The sequence below is a fragment of the Mesocricetus auratus genome, unplaced genomic scaffold, assembly GCF_017639785.1.
Source record: "Mesocricetus auratus isolate SY011 unplaced genomic scaffold, BCM_Maur_2.0 Super-Scaffold_6730, whole genome shotgun sequence".
In the NCBI taxonomy this organism is placed as follows: domain Eukaryota; kingdom Metazoa; phylum Chordata; class Mammalia; order Rodentia; family Cricetidae; genus Mesocricetus; species Mesocricetus auratus.
Window position 1 is genome coordinate 1,064,712 of NW_024429184.1, and position 20,364 is coordinate 1,085,075.

Genomic DNA, 20,364 nt, shown 5'->3' on the forward strand with positions numbered 1-20,364 from the left:
AGACAGAGGCAGGAGGATCTCTGTGAGTTTGAAGATGGCTTGATTTACATAATGAATTCTAGGACAAACAGTACTACAGAGAGTCCCTGCCTCAAAATAACCAACCAACCAGCCAACCAACCAACCAATCAAATAAGAAAACCCCCCAAAACATATGGTTGCTTTTATATTAATCAGGATTCTAGTAACCCTATTAGCAATTATTAAACATGTCTCCCCTAGAGAGTTTATCACAAAGATTGGGAAGTTCCCTGTAGTATCTCAAGTAGGGATACTGAAAGTGGACCTTAAAAGACTCGAATGAGCAGGGTTGTTTAATAAAAGCCTACCTACTGTGGACACTGATAGACACACTTTATAGAATCCTTTTGTAAGTGCCCAGTGTTTTGTTATTGTTGTTGTTGTTATGATTATAAGTACCTTTTAAGAATTTGGTTTAATAGATAATTACTTTTTAGGAAGGTTCATGGGTTAAGTAACCTAGTTTTGATAGTCTGTAACTTTTGTTGCAGTTTTTGAGCAAGCATTTGGGTCAGTTGTTCAGCCAGAGTAGGTAACTCATGATGCTCTTTTACAGACCAGGTCAAGGAAAATGTTTGAACAGTGCTCAAATGCTAGAATGGAATAGACTATTAACTTCACTTATTAGATATGTGGAAGTTATCTAAAATGAGGCATAATAATGATAAGGTATTTATTCATCTAGCTGCTGAATGCAGTATTTGATGATATGCTAGCCAAAGCATTTAGGATATAGACTAATGACTTGTTTATAAAATTTGGGGTAATTTTTGAGATCCATCTTAGAAGTAAGCTTTGTGATCCATTCTCTACCCAAAACATCTCCAACAAACATTAATTTCTACCAATCTAAAAAGCTAGGCTGATGGATTTTAGTTAAGAGATTTCTTAGCTGGGTGTGATGGTACACACCTATACTCCGAGCATCTAGGAGCCTGAGACAGGTGAGAAAGTGTGAAAGAGAAGGGGAGGGGGGAAGAGGAGAGGGGAATGCTGGGTAAATTTAAGTTCTTTAACATTTTAGCAGTAGCACACAATTTAGTCTTTGTCTAAAGAACATGGGTAAGTTTTAACAATATCCTCACTAGACTTTGTTTTAAAGTAGCCATTAACAAAGACAGGGTACCTTAACTAGGTTTTTGTTGAGGGAGAATAATTTTAGTATTATAAAGAAAGAAACACAGGGAAGGAGAACAAAGTGGGAGGGGCAGCTCAATGAGCAAGAAATAGAAAGTGATGAAGAAAAGATCTTTAAGACTTCACAAGGTTTTTACAATGTGGAACTACCATGGGATAACTAACTGTGAATTTTTCATAGTAGTGGAATTTTTATAGTATTAGATGCCTAACAAAACCAATTTAAAGTATGCTTTCAGTTAAGTTGTTTTTGTGAGCTTTTTCTCTAATTGAACACACAAACCAGTTTTAAAATATCAGAGGCTATGCAAATGGACCAACATCATTTCAAGTTATTAGTAATTTCAACCCAGCATGGCAAAAATTTACAAGAGGACTCACAGGTTTTAGCTGTAAGAAAAGACAGACTTGTAGATGGTGATTGCATACCAATCACATTTGTAGAGAAAGAACTCTCCATAATTGCATGCGTTCAAAATGAAACTTGATTTTCTAAAACTTGAGTACTCATGTAAGTGAGGGAGTCTTCTAAGTAGTCAACAACAAAAGGTTTAAAACCTGGATCAGAAAGACTAGCAGTTTAGAAACTGAGACTATCTCTGGCTTGGAATGTGCTCCTGTAGGTCCGCAACAGCACAAGAAATAGACATCACTTTGGATTCCCAGACTCAAAAAATGAAAAGGTAGAAAAGATTAACAGAGTTTGCAGGAGATATAACTGAGTCAGTATACTGAGTACAACAGGGAAAATGAACATTTATATGACGTATTGTTAAGAAAGAACCAGGGCTACATGACTATTAAGAGATTAACGAATAGATAAGAAGAACCAAAATGTCCATCAGCCAAGAGTCTGATAATCTACTGATAGGCATCTTGAGTCTCTGGGTATAACTGCCCAGTGTTCTGGTTGTTATTACATGCCTTAACTCAAAAGGGTGTGACAACCAAAGTTCACATTTTTAGGTAACAGCTGAAATTGTAAGTCTGGCTTCCAAAACAGCTCCCTGGCTCCAATTCAAGAACTCTTTCAATGTTACCTTCATTGTGGTTTTCATTTTATTTTCACAGTAGATCACTATTTAAAAAGGAATGTCTCTTTTTTTTTTCAATAGAAGTGTGTGTGTGCATGAGAATGTGTGTAATTTAAAAATACAATTGCTTGTTTTTGTTAATCGTATAATACCAAGGAAAAACAATAACAAAAACTCACTTCTGAACCCTACAATCACAGAAAAGAATCTTAAAATTGCTGAAGATTGAGAAAGCTTATTGACAGATGTATTGTGACTTAAGACTGGAGATTCAGTACCCATCCCGAGTATACACACGGTCTTTGGACTTCCATCCAACAATGCGAGGTGCACTCTCACCCTGAACTCTTGGGGGGAGGGTCTAGGCCCTGCCCTATATGAAATGACAGACTATGGACACCCCCATGGAGGGCCTCACCCTCCCTGGGGAAATGAGGGGATAATGGGGGGGGTTGGGGGAGGGCACGGGAGGAGGGAAGGGAAAGGGAGAGGGACCTGGAACTGACTTGTGAAGCAACCTTGTTTCTTATCTAAATTTAAACTGGAAAAAAAGAAAAGACTGGAGATTCATTGGTTGTAGTTGTTATCTCTGCCCTTTACTAGATGTGGCTTCCCCTGGGTCACGTGCTTTTTCCTTCACTGGCAGTGAGGCTTACAGGGACCACACTCACTTTCAAATCAGTTTCCTGGTTGTTCCCTAATTTGCTTAATAAGACTTTTCATCACGAACCACCTGTACACTATTTGTGATGGGTTGATCTACACAGATTGCATATTTGAAGTTTTGGCAAAGGAACACTTTAATCAGTCCATTTCATAAGAAATAAAGATTTCTGATGTTGCTGCACAAGTATTTAGATTCCTCTCCATGAATTCCCTTCTGAAAAAATGAAACCTTAATTCCCAGTACCTATAAATGAAAGGCAAATTAGCTGTTGCTAGATTTTTCATAGTACTTAAGCCTCTGACATCTTTTATTTTGTTTCCTTTGATTTTGATGAGTCCTATTGGGCTCCTTGCTCCCAAACTTCCCAAAGTTTGCAGAAAATGAGTCATAGAATTAGGGATTATTTTCCTCCAAGCAAACAATTTTCCTCCTTCTCTTCTTCCGCTTCCTCCTTCCCTCCCCTCTCTCCCTTTTTTGTTTTTCAAGACAGGGTTTCTCTGTGTAAAGGTGTGCGCCGCCACCACCTGGATGCATCTTGATACTTTTAATATGTGGTTATCATGGACTTGTTTACACGAAACATTTTATGGCTATAAAGGCTGTTTTAGGCGAAAAGCATTAAAACTCCAGCCATATAAAGCTTTTATATTTGCTTCTCTATTCTTACAAGTTTTCAATATTACTCTTTCTATCTTTTTGTGTTGTGTATCTATTAAGAAATTCTGTTTTATTGTTTGTTATAATTATTTTTTTTAGTATTTTTGCCTTTAAATTTTATTCTAAAATTAAAAGTGATTTATATCCCACCCTTATAACAGCAGGATCAGTCAGGCATTATGGCACATGCCTTTAATTTCAGCACTCAGGGGCAGGAACAGACATCTTTGTGAGTTTGAGCCCAGCCTTGTCTAAATAGTTTCAGGACAGCCAGAGCTACATAGTGAGACCATGTCTTGAAAAAACAAACAAAAACAACGATGATGACAAAAACTCCTAACAACATAATCTTCTTTTTTTTTTTTTTGTTTTTTTGTTTTTCGAGACAGGGTTTCCCTGTGGCTTTGGAGGCTGTCCTGGACCTCGCTCGGTAGACCAGGCTGGTCTCGAACTCACAGAGATCCGCCTGCCTCTGCCTCCCGAGTGCTGGGATTAAAGGCGTGCTCCACCAACGCCCAGCCACAACATAATCTTCTAAATTTGACTATTTGCTTTTAGTAGTGGAACTACCAGACTCTTTTTTTTTTTTTTTTTTTTTTGAGACAAGCTCTCACTGTGTAGTTCTGGCTTTCCTGGAACTTACAGAGTAGGCCAAGCTAGCCTTGAGCTCACAGAGATCTACACACTTCTGTGCCTTGAGTGCTGCAACTGTGGCCTGGGCATCATGCCTGGCTCTGACTCTTTCTAATCCTTTTATAACCCCCCTCCCAGCAGGAGGATCCTCAAACTTGAACTTCCCTTACTCTGTTTCAAAATGAGTTTCTTTGAGGAGAGCTAAGTGGTTCTTTGTTCTCTTCTTGGGCAAAATGTCTGAGCCAACTGGACCGTCTGGACGTCTGGACCAGGGTTCTGGGAGACAGCAGCAGCTCTGGCCTTCTCTACTGTGACCTTCCCAGATGGACCTTCTGCCCTATGAAGAAGACAGTGGGCCAAGAATGACCGGGCTTATCATGCTAGGGCAGTCTTTAGGAAGAAGGGTTGGTGGAAAAGGAGAGAGGTCAACATAGTGGCAACATCTGCCAGATTTAGACATCTATAATTCTAAGCTGGGGTGTGGGCCGACGAATGCTGGTTTCTATCTTTCCGTGATGAGACTATCATCTCCTGATGGGGAGGTGAGGGGAGAAGCAGCCCCATTTGTTTGGGGAGTTGTTTTAGACGCTGGGGAAGGAAAGAAGGGAGGAAGCAAGTCATGGTTCATGTACCACAGATTCCTGCTCCCCTTTCCTGGTTTTCAGAAGAAAAAAGTAGATTTTCACAAATACATGATTTTTTACTTTCTAGAGTTCAAATCACAATTTCCAGCTATTTAAAAATAGCTTATTTAAAAATAATATCCAGCAGTTATGGATACCACTGGAGAGTAGGTTCATGAGCCCATTCAGACTGCCAGTCTGGAAGTGGGACACTACTTTTAAAAAGTAGTTTGAATAGATGATTGACAAACTTTGTTACATGCCAGATAGTAAATATTTTTTCTTTATGAGGAAGATAATCTTTTGTACCTATTAAAATATGCCATTGTAACACAAAAGTAGCCACAGATAATACACAAATAAAGGGTCGTGGTTGTTTCCCAGTAAAATCCACCTTATAAAACAGATTTGATCCATGGGCCATAAGTTACCAACCCCTGCTGTAGATCAGAGCATAACATAGGTGACTTGGCCATAACAACATAATGATCAATTTTTCTCATGGAAAACAAGATGAGTAAACATTACATAACTTCTTCTATACATGAATCTTTATGCTAGTGTTCACAGAAACATCACTGGTCCGTCGCCAGAACAGACATGTCCCCTAATTAAATTCAGTCACCTTGTTATTGTTTGTCAACTAAATAAAATCCACAATGCCACCTGTTTTCCTTTGTCTTGAAAAAGGTATATTTATAAAGATGGAAAGACAGAACACATATCTAATAGCCTGCTAGCTTGATTTGGTTTCTGGGCCTCCACGGATGTCTTGAGTCATGTAAATGTTAGGACAGACAATCACAAATAGAAGATCATGTGTTGCCTTTTATTACCTCACACTATGATGAGTACAGTGATCCTGTGTTTCTAGACGGAACCCACGTGGGCTACAAGGAAGAAGAGCAGCTTTGAAGAAGAGCAGTAACCCTGTCAGATCAAACAGAGGCTGCCAGTGCCCATGAAAACCACGCTCTGAAAGAAGGCAAGCAAAGGCTCTCAGACAAGGTAAAATGAAAAGAATTTGCTATGTGCATATTTGCTTTCTACAAGAAATATTAACAGAACCTCTAAAGGACGGAGAGAAGCAACCAACACAGGGAACACTACACCTTCAGTAATGAGGGAGGAGCGAGAGAAATGGTAGAGGCAAAGGCAGGAGTATCAGGAGTTCAAAGCTAGTTTCGGCTACCTAGTGAGTTTGAGGCCGGCCTGAGCTACATGAGACCCTGTCTCAAAAAACAATGAAACAAAATCCCAAAACAATAACAAATGAGATGGTAGAGATGTGTAAATCTATACACCATTTCCTCCTCATTTCTTAAAATCTCTATATAATTTTCCAAGAAAAATTATAACACTGCCTGGTGAAATTTCCAAGGAATATTATATATATTCATATATATATAATTATACATAATTAATGGGATAGTAAGATGTATATTTTTATATTCCACATTTTGCATAAAAGTTAGTTACATATATCATAATCATACCCACTAAGAACTAAAAACTATTGCAAAAAGAAATAGCCCAAGCCAATTAAAATGTTAAAAATAGCTGGGCAGTGGTGCACATCTTTAATCCCAGCACTCGGGAGGCAGAGGTAGGCAGATCTCTCTGAATTTGAGGCATGCCTGGTCTACAGAGTGAATTCCAGGACAGCCAGAGCTCCACAGTAAAACCCTATCTTGAAAATCAAAAACAACTAAAAACCCCCATAAACAAAAACAAAACGACAACAGAAAAACACTAAAAATAGTCCCATAAAAGGTTGGATATACTAAGAAAGGAACAAAAAAGGGCATAAATGAAAAAAATAATCATAATAAATAATAATACCCCAGTCACTCTAATTAAAAGACAAGACAGACAAAATAGATTTGAACAAAAAGGAGACTGGGAAGCTGGGGAGATGGTTTGGTGGGTAAGCGTGTGGAAGCCTGTAGGGGTGAGCCCACGATATTGTCCATGCCCAAAACGTGGACAGGGGATGGGCACAGGTGAGGTTAAAAGGAAAGCAAAAGCAAAAGCTCTCTCTCTTGGAAACCTGCCATGCTTCTGATCTTCCAAGCTTGTGTGTAAGTGCTTCCTCCTGTTAATAAAAATATTTGCTTCCACATTGCATTGATTTACTTACAGAAGCCTGTGTAAGAGAGCTGTGAACTTACTGTACACTATGGATAGGGCAGCGTGCAAAATATTCTTCCCACAAGGTGGCCTTCTCGAAAGAACTGCATAAACTATGATGATTGAAAGCAAGGACATGGAGAGAAAGCTCTGGCATGTCTTCATCTCTGTGAGAAAGGCAAAGGCCTGCGAGGAATATTCTTGGCTCTTCTCACACACGAACAAAGATGGTAAGGATATAACACCAGGTGTATTCCCGGCTGTACTTGTATTTGCTTAAGCTAATAGTGAACGTCACCTTATGTTTTGCTTGCTTTAATAAAAAAAAAATGATAACTGCTTTGTTTGCACTTCTCTTGAGCTCAAAAGCCTAGAGTCTCCTGGTTTTTCCCCACACAGATCTTTGGAATATTCGCTGATCTTTGGAGATTTTGCCTCGATGGTCACGGGATGGGTCAACATGAGAGTGTTTGCTTTGCAAGTGTGAGGAATTGAGTTTGAATCCCCAGCACTAGCACAAAAGGCCTACCACCGAGGGGCAGAGACAGGTGCACCCCAGGAGGGGGCTGGCCAACTAGCCTCTCTGGAATTAGGGGCTTCAGTGAGAAACTCTCTCTCAAGGCAGTAAGGCTAAAGGAAGACGCTGACCTTCTCTCTCGGGCACATGTGCATCTTCACACTCATACACGCAGCAAGACCCTACTGTGTGCTCCATGTAAGGATGCACTGTAAGTCTAACACAGATGAGCTGACAGCAAATGAATTAGAAAGCAAACAGTAAGTAACAGAAGACTGAATGACTAGTGTCAGAAAGAACCAATTTTAAGTTTGAAAGTATTACTAGAGTATTTATAGACTAAAAGATTCAAAAGTTCTAAGTGAAAATCCTACTCAGTAGACCCATAGATTCGATACAACCTCAATTAAGATTCTCCTGGCTTCAAAAATGTGATTGTGACTGTTTATTGATTATATCAAGTCATTTCAATACGTATATTCCATGTATAATTGCTAAGTTAGGGTAACTAGACTATTTCAACCACTTATTTTTTTGTGTGTCATAAATATTCAAAATGTTTTCTTCTGGCTATTTTAAGATCTACAATAAATTAATGACAGCCACTCTACTATGCTATCTTTATAACTTATTCCATCTATCTCACTTCTGTATCCAACATCCTTCCTCCCCATCTTCTCTCAAAACTCTGGTAGCTACTATTCTACTGTTCACTTTTGTGAGATCAATTTTAAAACTTCCATATGTGGGTGAAAACATGCAGCATTTGTCTTTCTGCACCTGCCTCATTTCCCTTACCACAAGTTCTCCAGTTCTTCTGATGGGGGGCCTTTTGATTTAGTGTGAATTTGACATGTTGGTTTTAATACATACATGGAATGCAACGGGCTTAACGTAATTGATTTTAAGAAAAGTAAAGAGGTAGTAATTTCTCTGATAAAGTGTGTGTGTGTGTGTGTGTGTGTGTGTGTGTGTGTGTACTAGTGATCCTCCTGTTTTAGCCACTAGAAGACCGGGGATACTGGAATGTGGGGACTAGAGACATTTGCCATCATGCCAATAACAAAATACTTCTTAACATTTGTTTTCAAGACTGACTATTAGTGAGTAGCCACAACATTTTTTAAACAGGAGAGTAGTATATCAGATTATCATACCAGAAATTACTGGTTTTATTTCAGAGTTAAACTGTTGGGGAAGTCCTTTGTCAATAAAGCACTGCTGGCCAATAGGAATCTAGATATGTGGGACTAGGAGTCCAGGAGAACTCTGGGAAGGAGAAACACAGAGAGTCGAGATGTAACGCCATGGGGTAGGAAGCCCGGAAACTTCTCCGGTAAGAGACATACTTAGATTAACAATTATGGGGTAATTACTTAAGTCAGAGCTAGCCAGTAAGAAACAAGCAAGGCCAACAGCTTCCTAATTAATATAGCCTCCTGTGTGTTTATTTGGGACTGATGCGGCTCTAGAACCAGGCTGGCAGGAAGGCTTCCCTCAAAGAAAAAGCTTCTCTTTACATTAAACCATTAGCAGAACAAGTAAAAAAATCACACACACACACCTGAATTTAGTATATGTAAGTATATGATAATAGCATAATTTTAAAATTACAAGGGTAAATTAATGGTTGAGTAACACATTAAATTATCCAACTTCCAGAAGGGTAAATTAGTAGTTAGATAACTTAATGTGTAAAACCATTAAATTATGCTGGATGCATATCTTTAATCCCAGCCCTTGGGAGGCAGAGGTCAGTGGATCTCTGTGAGTTTGAGGCTAGCTTGGTCTACAGAGTGAGTTCCAGGAAAGCTAGAGCTATACAGAGATACCCTGTCATGAAAAACAAAAAACAAAAGAAATTTAAATTATACTTTTCACATCTTATACACATGTGTACTCACAACCCTAGAACTTCTAAATGTAAAAGACAACATAGTAAAACCAGAAGAAAATAAACTGAATGGTTTTTTGTTTTTGTTTTCTTCGAGATAGGGTTTCTCTGCATTGTTTTGGAGCCTGTCCTGGAACTTGCTCTGGAGACCAGACTGGCCTTGAACTCACAGAGATCCTCCTACCTCTTCCCTCCGGAGTGCTGGGATTAAAGGCGAGTACCACCAACACCCAGCTAACCTGAATGTTTAAACAATCTTTTGGATTGCAGTGGCTTTTCTAAACATGACTCTTGAAGGAGAAACAGTAAGGAACAGCAAGGAAGAGAATGATAAATTTTACTACATGAAACTAATAAGAAACAGAAAATTAACCCCCAATATCCTAACTACCCACTGATTTTAAATAGCAACAAAGCATTTTTAAAGGTGTATTCTCAAGTGTATAATGAAGACTTCAACAGGTTGCTGCCTAAGATATTTTATCAGAATGGGAGGATTTGTTTTCCTTCTGCTTAAATGAATGATAAACGCTACACATGAAGATGAGTCATAACTTAAGGGTACTCTTCTTTTTTATGACCAATGAATCTCTCATGATTCTCTATCTAAAATAATATGTTCTTAACACACATTTACTCACTGGCTCAACACTTACTCAGTAGCTACCAAGAGAAAGGTGTAAGCTAGGACATAAGTTGTAGGAGGAACCAAACACTGAAGTCACAGGTAATATCAAGCTTGAGTCATTTTGGAGCACCTGTACAATTGGGTAGGTCACTTAAGTTCTATGAACTTCAGTTTCCTTATTTGTTAGTAAAGGATATTAGTATCTTGGAGAATTATTTTGACTACTGGAAGGAACCAAACATTTATTGAGCTTCTACTCTTTTCTAAGTTCTCTTTTTAAAAATTATTTGATGTATGTGGTTGTTTTTCCTATGTGTATGTCTGCATACTACATACATATGCACCTGGTGCCCTCAGAGGCCAGAAGATGGCATCAAACACATCTGGGACTCAAGTTACAGATGATTGTGAACTGCCATATGGGTACTGGAAATTGGACTTTCTAGAGGAGCAGCCAGTGTTCCTAACTGCTGAGTCCTCCCTCCAGCACTCCTCCCCCACATATGAAAGAGTATTAATTAATATTGGGTGACGAATATGCTGCTCTCAAACAGGTAAGAGTAAAGAAAGATTGACAAAGCACACATATGTTTGAAAACGAGAAAAACCTGTATGGGGTCTAGGAGGAGACCAAATAAAGCTGAGAGTTGAGTTGGGCTTTAGAAGATCAACAGGTATTTGAACCTATAGAGATGTGTGAGATGGCTCATGTAGACAGAGGTTATTATGAGGCACTGACAGAGGAAAAGAAAGCAAAGATGGTATACAGCGACAAATGGTTGTTTTGGCAAGAGTATGATTTGGATGAAGGTCAGCAGTAGCTGGAAAAAGTTTAGAGCCAGAATACAAAGAGTTCCAGGGGCCAAACTAATGAGGTTGACTGGCTCCTTAAGGGTAAAGAGCTTTATAAAATGTATGGATGTTGGCATGTGACAGACTTGAATCTGAACTCTGGCTCCTCACTCCCTAGATGCATATTTTTGAATCATCACTTAACCCTTTAACATCATTTTCTCTTCTGTACTAACATATCATATACCAAGCTTAGTATCTTGGAAACTGTTGGTATTTAACTATCAATAGCTATTATGCATAGCACTGGCTAACTACTGGAAACGCGATAGCAGTAGTGGACATCATCCAAATTCTGTAGGACTGTGCAGACAAAAGGCTGGAAGAACACAGCTAAACTGGTCTAGGAAACAGGCAGTGAAGTCATAGGAGATACTGGAAATTTTTAAAAGAACCAAAATAAGACTAAGTTTTACAGAGTAGTTTAGGATAGAATACAATGAAGCACTTTTAGACACAAAAATGTCATTACTCTATGTGGGACAGAATGAAAATGTACGTGAAAGGAAAAACATGGGAAGCAATTCTGGAGATGAGAGGGGATGGGTGGTAATACAAACAGAGGAATGAACTCTGCCTATTTTTAATCTTTATACTATGATATAGGATGCATTTTTGTTTGTGATATACAATAATTAAGGAACCAGTGGAGTATAAATATTAGAGGAGAATTAGAAGAGGGAAAGAGGTACTTAGCCACAGAAAGAAAATGTCAAATGAGTCTAGATAAACATTTTGAGAAAAGTGAAAAAACATGTTTTCCCCTTAGGTAGAATGTGAAGTCACTGCAGGGAATGAGGTAGGTTTCATATATGTCTGAGTAGAAGAGCTGGGGAGGAATTCGGACCCAGATTTATGAGTGTTGGCATTGCTGGTACCATGAGACAGACAATGCTTTGTGGGAGCAGTGACGGAGAGCACTGAGTTGCTTATTATAGGATTTTTAGCAGCATTTCTGTCATTTACGTATTAGTGCCAGTCATAGCACCAAATTTGACAAGAAAATAGCCTCCAAATGTTTTTTAAGAGGACAAAGTTACTTCCAACTGAGAACTAGTGGTGTCAATTATTTGCTATGTAAGGGGAACATTTAGAAGTATAGATATGCAGTGTCTTATTTGAGAGCATTTCTGACCTACAACAATGCTGGCATATATTAAAACTATCTTTCCTCTATATTTTCCCTCAAGTCCTTCAGTAACTTAACATGGAAGGCCTTGCTAAAGCAGTATTATACTGGTAGTGAAGTAAAGGAGCCTGATTTTATGGTTTTACTGTTTTCCCCCACTTCCTGTTAGGACTAACTTCCTATTAAGTTTGTACATGAGGAATATATAGTAGGTGTTCAACAATTATTTGTTAATTTATACTTTTAAATACAAGGTTGGTCCTAAATTAAAGATATGACAGGATAAAAGCCATCCTTGGTGACTTAACATTTGTAACCCAGCATTCACATGGCTTAGGCATGAAGTTTGTCACGAATTTGGAGCCAAATTAGGCTACATTATGATTTCTAGGCCAGCCTAGGCTCCAACGTGAGACATTATCACAAAAACAGTGTAAGGGGATGATAAATTGCTTTACAAGACCTTTTCAATTTTAGAGAAAGGACTACACTCAGCTTTTCATAAAATTATTTCTCCTGAATATGGAAGTGTTAACGTAATGTCATCTTTCCAAATGTGGCACAGTGTCTCATCACCTCCATTTTAAAACATAGCAAAGCAGTTAAGGATACCTCAAACAACACTAAGACTTGGGGGAGGAGAGAAAAAGAAATGTAACAGGTTTTCCATATTTTACACATATAGGCTACTCTGGATATTTTGAGTTGCAGTATTTACTGTACTTTATTCTAGCTTAAGCTTCCAAGTTTAGGGGCTGGAGAGATGGCTCAGCACTTGCTACTCTTGAAGAGGGTTAGGATTCAGTTTCCAGCATGTACATAGCAGCTCACAAGCTGTCTGTAAACTCCAGTTCCAGGGAAATGGACACCTTCTGGCCTTCTCTGAATGTATGTGGTGCAGACATACCTGTAGGCAAAACACCCATACACATAAAATAAAAACAAATAATGTTGTAAAGATTCCCATTTTAACCAGAGATGACTCTTGCTACTTTAAAAATATTTTTAGATTTATTGTTTTTGATGTGTAAGAGTGTTTTGCTTGCATGTAAGTGTGTATGCTATGCACATGTTTGTTACTGGTGGAGGTCAGAAAACCTCCATGCTTGTAGCCTGGTGCATTCCCTGGAAGGGGAGTTACAGGGGATTGTAGCCACCATGTGGCTCCTGAGACAGAACTCCAGTCTTCTGTGAGAACAACCAGCGCTCTTAGCCACTGAGCCATCTCTCCAGCCCCTTGTTTATCTTTGAAACAGTCTTTTCTGCATAGTCCGGGTTGACCTAGAGCTTGCAATCCTCCTGCCTCAGGTTCCTGAATGCTGGCATTACACGTTGTGCCTCATCACGCTCAGCTAAATTTACAAGTCTAGCTGATGATGGTGCATGACTTTAATCCCAGTACTAGAGGGGCAGAAGCAGGGTATATAGTCCAATTCTATATACTGAGTTCCAGGACAGCCAGAGCTACAGAGAGACCCTGTCTCAAGATAGATAGGTAGATACATAGATATATAGATAGATGACAGATTAGATGATAGATAGGTAGGCAAGTAGCAATTGATTTTTTTATTTTTTAAGGTGACTCACTTTTCATTAGGTACACAGGGTACTAAGTTATAGTTCTTGTGTTCTAAATGGCTAGAATTCCCATAGGTGTGGTTAATCTTGTGCAATATTAGTTATTTAATCATTTATTCTTTTGTGTCTCTACAACTTATCTGTTGAGATAATAAGTCATTATTTCCTTTTTATACTTCCATACTCTTATGACACTATTTCCTCAGGGAATGATAGGTTTTTATGTAAAGCTGCTAGTTCCCTAGACATTTAACAACTCTTACCAATTAGCATAGCTCCTTGCTTAAAATAACTTACAAGAGCTGGGAAGATGGCTCAGTGAGTAAAGGCACTTGATGCCAAGCCCGATGACCTTAGTTCAATACCTGTAACCCAGGGAGTAGAAGGAAAGAAATGACTCCCCTCAAGTTGTCTGCTCACCTCCACACAAGGGCCCCCCACACCCATACACCAAATGAGTAAATGTGATAAAAATAATTGATGCATGAATCTGTGAGAGACTGATAATATCTTACTGGGTAGAAGTGTATACACTATATCTATGTAAGTTTGGGGAACTATGTAAGTTGTGAGGCATTTTAGGGGAATGTTAATCAAGGAAATATTAAATCACAATTAACCTTTCCGTTTGTTCCAAGGAAATAGCAACTCAATAATTTTTATTTATTCCAGCCAATATTCTCCAGAGCTACACTCTCAAGTTCAGTATGTGGGTTAAGTTTCTATCCTGGTCAGAATCTAAGCTTACATGGATTTTTCAATGTATATAAAAGATCCAACTGTTAGTATTCAGGGATCTGTACAGGTCTGTCCTTAGGGTTCTGACAGCATACACCCTCAGCTGCAGCCACTAAGAGTACCACCTATGCACATTCATCAAGTTCCCTTTTAAAAGGTTCCTGTCCACCTCCCATCTCTCTCTGCCTGTCTCTTCTCTTCTGCTGCTCCTGTTGCTAAAGGCTGGCCTCCCTTCTCCCCGCTCCCCCTTCCCCCAATTAAAAAAAAAACCCTCCATCCAAGCTCTGCCACATGGTGTCTTTCTCTCACACACTGCTTTTTTTTATTACAACATCAATATCTTGTGAGATAGCTCATTATCCAAAAACCAAAAAAACCCCAAAAAAACAAAAAATGAGGAGTTAAACATAAGAAAGAAGATATTCATGTTTACAAAGATGAATGCTGCCAAAATGGGCCAAGAAATGCACGGTTTCTTGCATTTGATGAAAAGGTAAATATACCAATATGAAATATTAGGTTTCTCTTCTGTACCTGCAGAGTTTTCTTTTTCTTTTTTTTCATCTTTTCTTTTTTTATTTCATTTTAGATTCCATTGTAGTTTTCTTTATGCTAATATTGCTATAGCCATGGCTGTCTTTCAGCAGTAATTATCTACTGCTATGTTGTATTAAAATATTTCTTCTCAGTCTACTAATGCAAGACAGCTCCTTCAAGATGATCAAAAGATAGTACAAGAGGCTACACCTATAAATTAGTTCTCACAAGACAATAAATTGCTTATGTAATACACTTATGCAATCCTCTCTCCATTCCATATATCCAGACTTTCTGCATGATCTGGTTTGAGCTGATGTGCAATTCTATCTCAAGATGACTATTTGCTATATTCATACCATGCTCACTTAGCAAGCATGTACTCATGCTTGTGAGCATTTTATACTCATTAATATCCCTGCATGAATACTGAAAGTCTACACATAACAGAAATGCAAAAAATGGATTATTTGTTATTTCAAAGGGATTTCCAGAGGAAATAAATTTTCATTTCAGGATTGCCTTGGGTGGCATAAAGATAATTAAGGCATGGACCATATACCATGATCTAAGGAAGATTGTGGTCTGTGGGCAAGGCAGACATGAGCAAAACAATATTGTGGAAAAGAAAAGAACACTGTCCAGTAGACTTGAGAGAGAGAAATGGCCAGTGGTTCAGAGGTCCATAGTAAATAGGGCTGCTCTAGGCTCAGGATTTCAGACCAAATGCTGTAGGTGATAGAGATCTGAGAGCTTGAGCATGGTGGTGGAATCCTGCATTAGTTATATTAAAATAGCATCCTGGCAGCAATGCTTAGACTTATCTGGAGGGATGTTAAAAAAGGGGTGGGGGCAACCTCAGTCAACGATCTGTAACATCTTTCTTGGCATCGGCAGTGCAAAGCACGTCTTTTAATAAACTTTAAGCACGAACATCACGACCAGGAGCACAACATGTGAACAGAACAGTGACCCTGTATCAACACAATGGATTTTCTCCCTTCCCCCTTCCATGGTGACTCCAGCTTAGTGTATATTCAAGTACACATCTCAACTTGTTTTATTTACATTTAGTTTAAAGTAACAATGGTACAAAAATAAGAGAGAGTGCAGTGGTCAAGAGTATATACTGTTCTTCCAGAAGACCTGATTCAATTTCTAGCACCTACATCAGGTAGCTTACAACTGCCTGTAACTCTAGAGGAGGATCCAAGACCAGAGGCACCTGCAGTTACACACGTTACATACAAACACACTTATAAAGTAAAAGGAAGAAAAGTAATTGCTAACATTGCAAAAATTTAAAAATAATGATTGAGTTATATCATTTACAATAGAGGAAAAGGCGATTTAGGTTAAGGTAAATTTTCATGCAGATGGATAAAGAAAATAATACACAATAATAATGAAATATAGAGAGAAAGTGTAAGGCACACAGACTGAAAACAGAAGTTTTTTTTTTTTTAAATGTATGGCCTGATTAAGATGGATGTAAAGCCAGACTACCTGGGTTTAAAACTTGGTGTCATACTTTCTAGTTAGTCTTGAGTAAGATACTTAAGTATTCAATGCCCCAGTTTTCTTATTTACAAACTGAGGCTCATCATATCTTATCTAGTGCTGAAGTGTGGCCAAGTGTTTAGAATAGAATTTAGACTATACTAAGTCCTAAATAAAGCTCAGCATTTAAAAGCTCTTTATCATGAGTGAGGCAGAGATTGCTATGTATTTCCCAATGCCTGGTCTCTCTCTCTCTTATATTCATAGAATCTCCAAGGTGAAGCTATGCATGTAACTGTCTGGCATAAACACTATATATTCTAGTTTTTATTACAACTGTATGTGATCATGCGTCTAAGGCCTAACCAGTGAGATGTTAAGCATTAAGTACTGTGTGGTAGCTGATGGGAACCTTCCTCAAAAGACAACTGGATGTCTACCTACTTCTCAAAGTTTTGTAAGTATGAAATTATTAAAAGTTAGTGCAGATATAGAGTAACAAGAACTGCCACTTTTGAAAATATGCTGACATTTATGAACAAATTCAGAAAATGTTCCTAAATTTGTAGTCTCGAGACATGTACAAGCATACTAGGGTACACATACAAGGATATCAATGGGAATATAATCAATAATAGCCCTGGCTTACAATAAATGTGAAGGCTGAGACGGGAGAATCATGAGTCGAGGCAAGCCTGGGCTACACAGTAAAACTTTATCCTAAAGGCGAGATTAGTGGCATAAAGAAAGAGGACAAAGAAAAAAGGCAGGGGGTGGGATTATGGGAGAGGGAAAAGCAAAGGGAAGGGTAGGCTAGTCTGTCAATTTTGGCTTTTGTCTGGAATGTTTCTGTTCATGGTCAGTTGGCACAGCAGTTCTCAGGCCTGTGGTGAGGCAGCATATCACAGCAGGACGTGTGTGACTAAAGTTTTCACTTCACTGCTGGAAGAGGAAGGGACTGAACGAGGGTCCCAACAACCCTACTACAGTTGTGACTAATTTTCATCCATTCGCCCCCATTTCTAAAAGACTGTATCTATCACCTTCCAGCAGTGCCAAACACTGGGGGACCAAGCCTTTATTTCAACACATGGGCTTTCAGAGGACATTTTGGATCCCAACTATGGTACCCATCAACAGTGAAAGGGATAAATAAAATATTTATAGAACATTATTCGACAGTGAAAGTAAATCAACATAAGTACATTCAATAATACCCACTGCAGATAAGAATTAAGAACCAAAGCAACACAAAACGTGAAGATTTAAAATAGGCAAGCTGTCATTTAGACTTGGGCAGAACTTTCTGAAAAAAAGCAAGGCAATGATTAGTATAAAGTCAGGATTATAGTAATTTCTAGGTAGAGAGATATCCTCCAGGAAAGAGCTGTGATTAAAAAAGGAAACACAGGGCTTCTGAACATCTTACCATTTTCTGTGTCATAACTGGAGTAGAGGTTTCATGTGTGTGTTTTTTAACATATTTTAAAAATTATATGTTGTCTTATGTACTTTTGTATATGATATCATATTTCACAATTTAAACTACAGACACACAAAGAAACATGGATCTTTTAGCCTGTACTTCATCTTTCCTCCATCATGCTAACTAACTACTGGTTCTCTGAAACCATGAAGATAAAGACCACAACAGATCTATCCGAGTAAGTAATGACACAGAAGAAAGATGTCACCAGAAGGCTGGCAGCGGGGGCAGAGTACTGTTCTATCAATCCCGAATTCCTTATCTTTGGACTTTTTATGTTATTTTAAAATGTCCTGTTATTTACACAGCTAGATTTTATTGTAACTAACGTACTTATCTAGACATAACCTTAGTAGGGATGTTGAGACACCAGTCCAGTCCCTTCCCCTTCCAGCAGTAGAATGAAGAACTGTGCTCTAACTACACACTCCGTTCTGTGATACTCTGACTCATGACAAGCCCAAGATTTTTAAAAAGACAACCTACCCAACAGAAAAATTGCCTGATCTTATGCACACACACAGACACACACAGACACAGACACAGACACAGACACAGACACACACACACACACACACACACACACACACACACACGGCAATTTGTGTAACGCCAAAGGCCTCATAAACACCTAAAAACTGTTCAATTATCAAATTGTAAAGTACTTGGTATGTTATATTGACAAACTTTTCTGGAGAGCAATATAATATTCAGTACTGTTGTGTAGTCAGGAAAAAGATCCCTCTTGGCACTGTTAATATAAATTTCTGTAAATTTTTGGAAGATAAACAAGAAGTATTTATCATAGTTGAGACATCAAATAAAAATAAACATTCCATGGAAATTACTCAAGAGCAAATATCTAAGAATTTCACTGTGACAAATCTTAGAAACAATCATTAGTTGTGGCACATCGGAATAAATTATGGTACATAGTTAACGTCAGATCCCTCATTATTTTGCTGTTTTTTGTTTTAAAGATGAGTTAGATGGACCCGGAAGGCTGCTCATGAGTTATTTAGTGATGCAAGTGAGCTATCCAGTTTTTATATTTCTGGACAACCAATTCTGTATATGCCTACCAATGTAGATTCATAATAATATGCAAAGTATCAAATGACAGAACCTATTTTTTTTTAAGTTATTTTGTACCTATGGGGAGGGGCATGCTTGACTAAGTCAGCATGTAGAGGTCAGAGGACAACTTTTGGGAGTCAGGTCTCCCCTTCCACATTGTCAGTTCCAGGGATTGAACTTGGGTCATCTGCCTTGGTGGCAAGCACCTTAACTTGCTAAACCATCTCACTGGACCTGTAACCCAGATTTTAATAGTCGTTCCTTACCTGGGAGTCAGGACAAAATGAAGGTTCCTTCTTCTGCACATTATCTTTAGGTGATTTTACTGGTTCTACCTTTTCTAATTAGCAAAATCACATAATTTTGGTTTTAATGAAATGCGTAGGAGAATGCAGAAATAATGCAGGCCCCTGGTAGGCGAACACCTATATAAATAACCGTTGCTAAATGATAACCCATATTATTGAAACACAGCTGCACGAGCCTGTCCAAAACAGAAGGAAGTAATCGACTTAAGGAAACGAAGTGGCTTATCCCACTGACGTTTCACAACAAGCATTTCAATATTAACTAGAAAGAAAGAGAGGACTTAGTAAAATAAATAAATAAATAAATAAATGCGCGCTACTTCGTGCAATCTCCCGGGAAGAAGAAAGCTCAGTGCCAAGCTGACCGGTACCGTGAAAGAGAAAGCAGACCAGACGTTGAGAAACTCAAAGGAATGGGGCCCGCTGTTTATCGGGGGAGGTTCAGTTGTTCTAAGTTAAAATGTGTGAGGGAGTGAGCCATCAATCAAGATTAAAAAAAAAAAAACCCCATGGACTTTGGGCACCCATCCAACAATGAGAGATGCACTCTCACCCTGGACTCTTGGGGGAGGGTCTAGGCCCTGCCCTGGATGAAATGACAGACTATGGACACCCCCGTTCCCTGGGGAAATGAGGGGATATTGGAGGTGTTGGTGGGAGGGAAAGGGAGGAGGGGAGGGAAAGGGAGAGGGAATTGACATGTGAAGCAATCTTGTTTCTAATTTAAATCTAAATTTAAAAATAAAATATAACAAATAGTAATAATACCAACAATGATAATAAATAAACTAACAGAAAATTGGAAGGTTTTTGCCCCATGGAAGAGAGTAAACATTGGGCTGGTGAGATTGCTCAGTGGTTAAGAGACTGCTCTTCCAGAGGTACTGAGTTCAATGGTGTTTTCTAGAACACTGTATATATAAGAAATAAAAAAACCTTTACATTCCCATCCAAAAGCACATTTCCCGCCCCACCTCAAACGTTCTTGCTGTACAACCTACACGGCTACACACACACACACACACACACACACACACACACACACACACACACACACACACACACACCTATGTGTTTGCCCGAGGCCAAGCGATTGCTAAAATCCTCTGAAAGGTAACCTGCGCTGCTTCAGGTGACTTTAGCCAATATCCCCACGGCAGCCAGGCTAAGACTCATTTCTCCGCAACCCCAGGCGGCCACCGCCTCTATCACACCCCA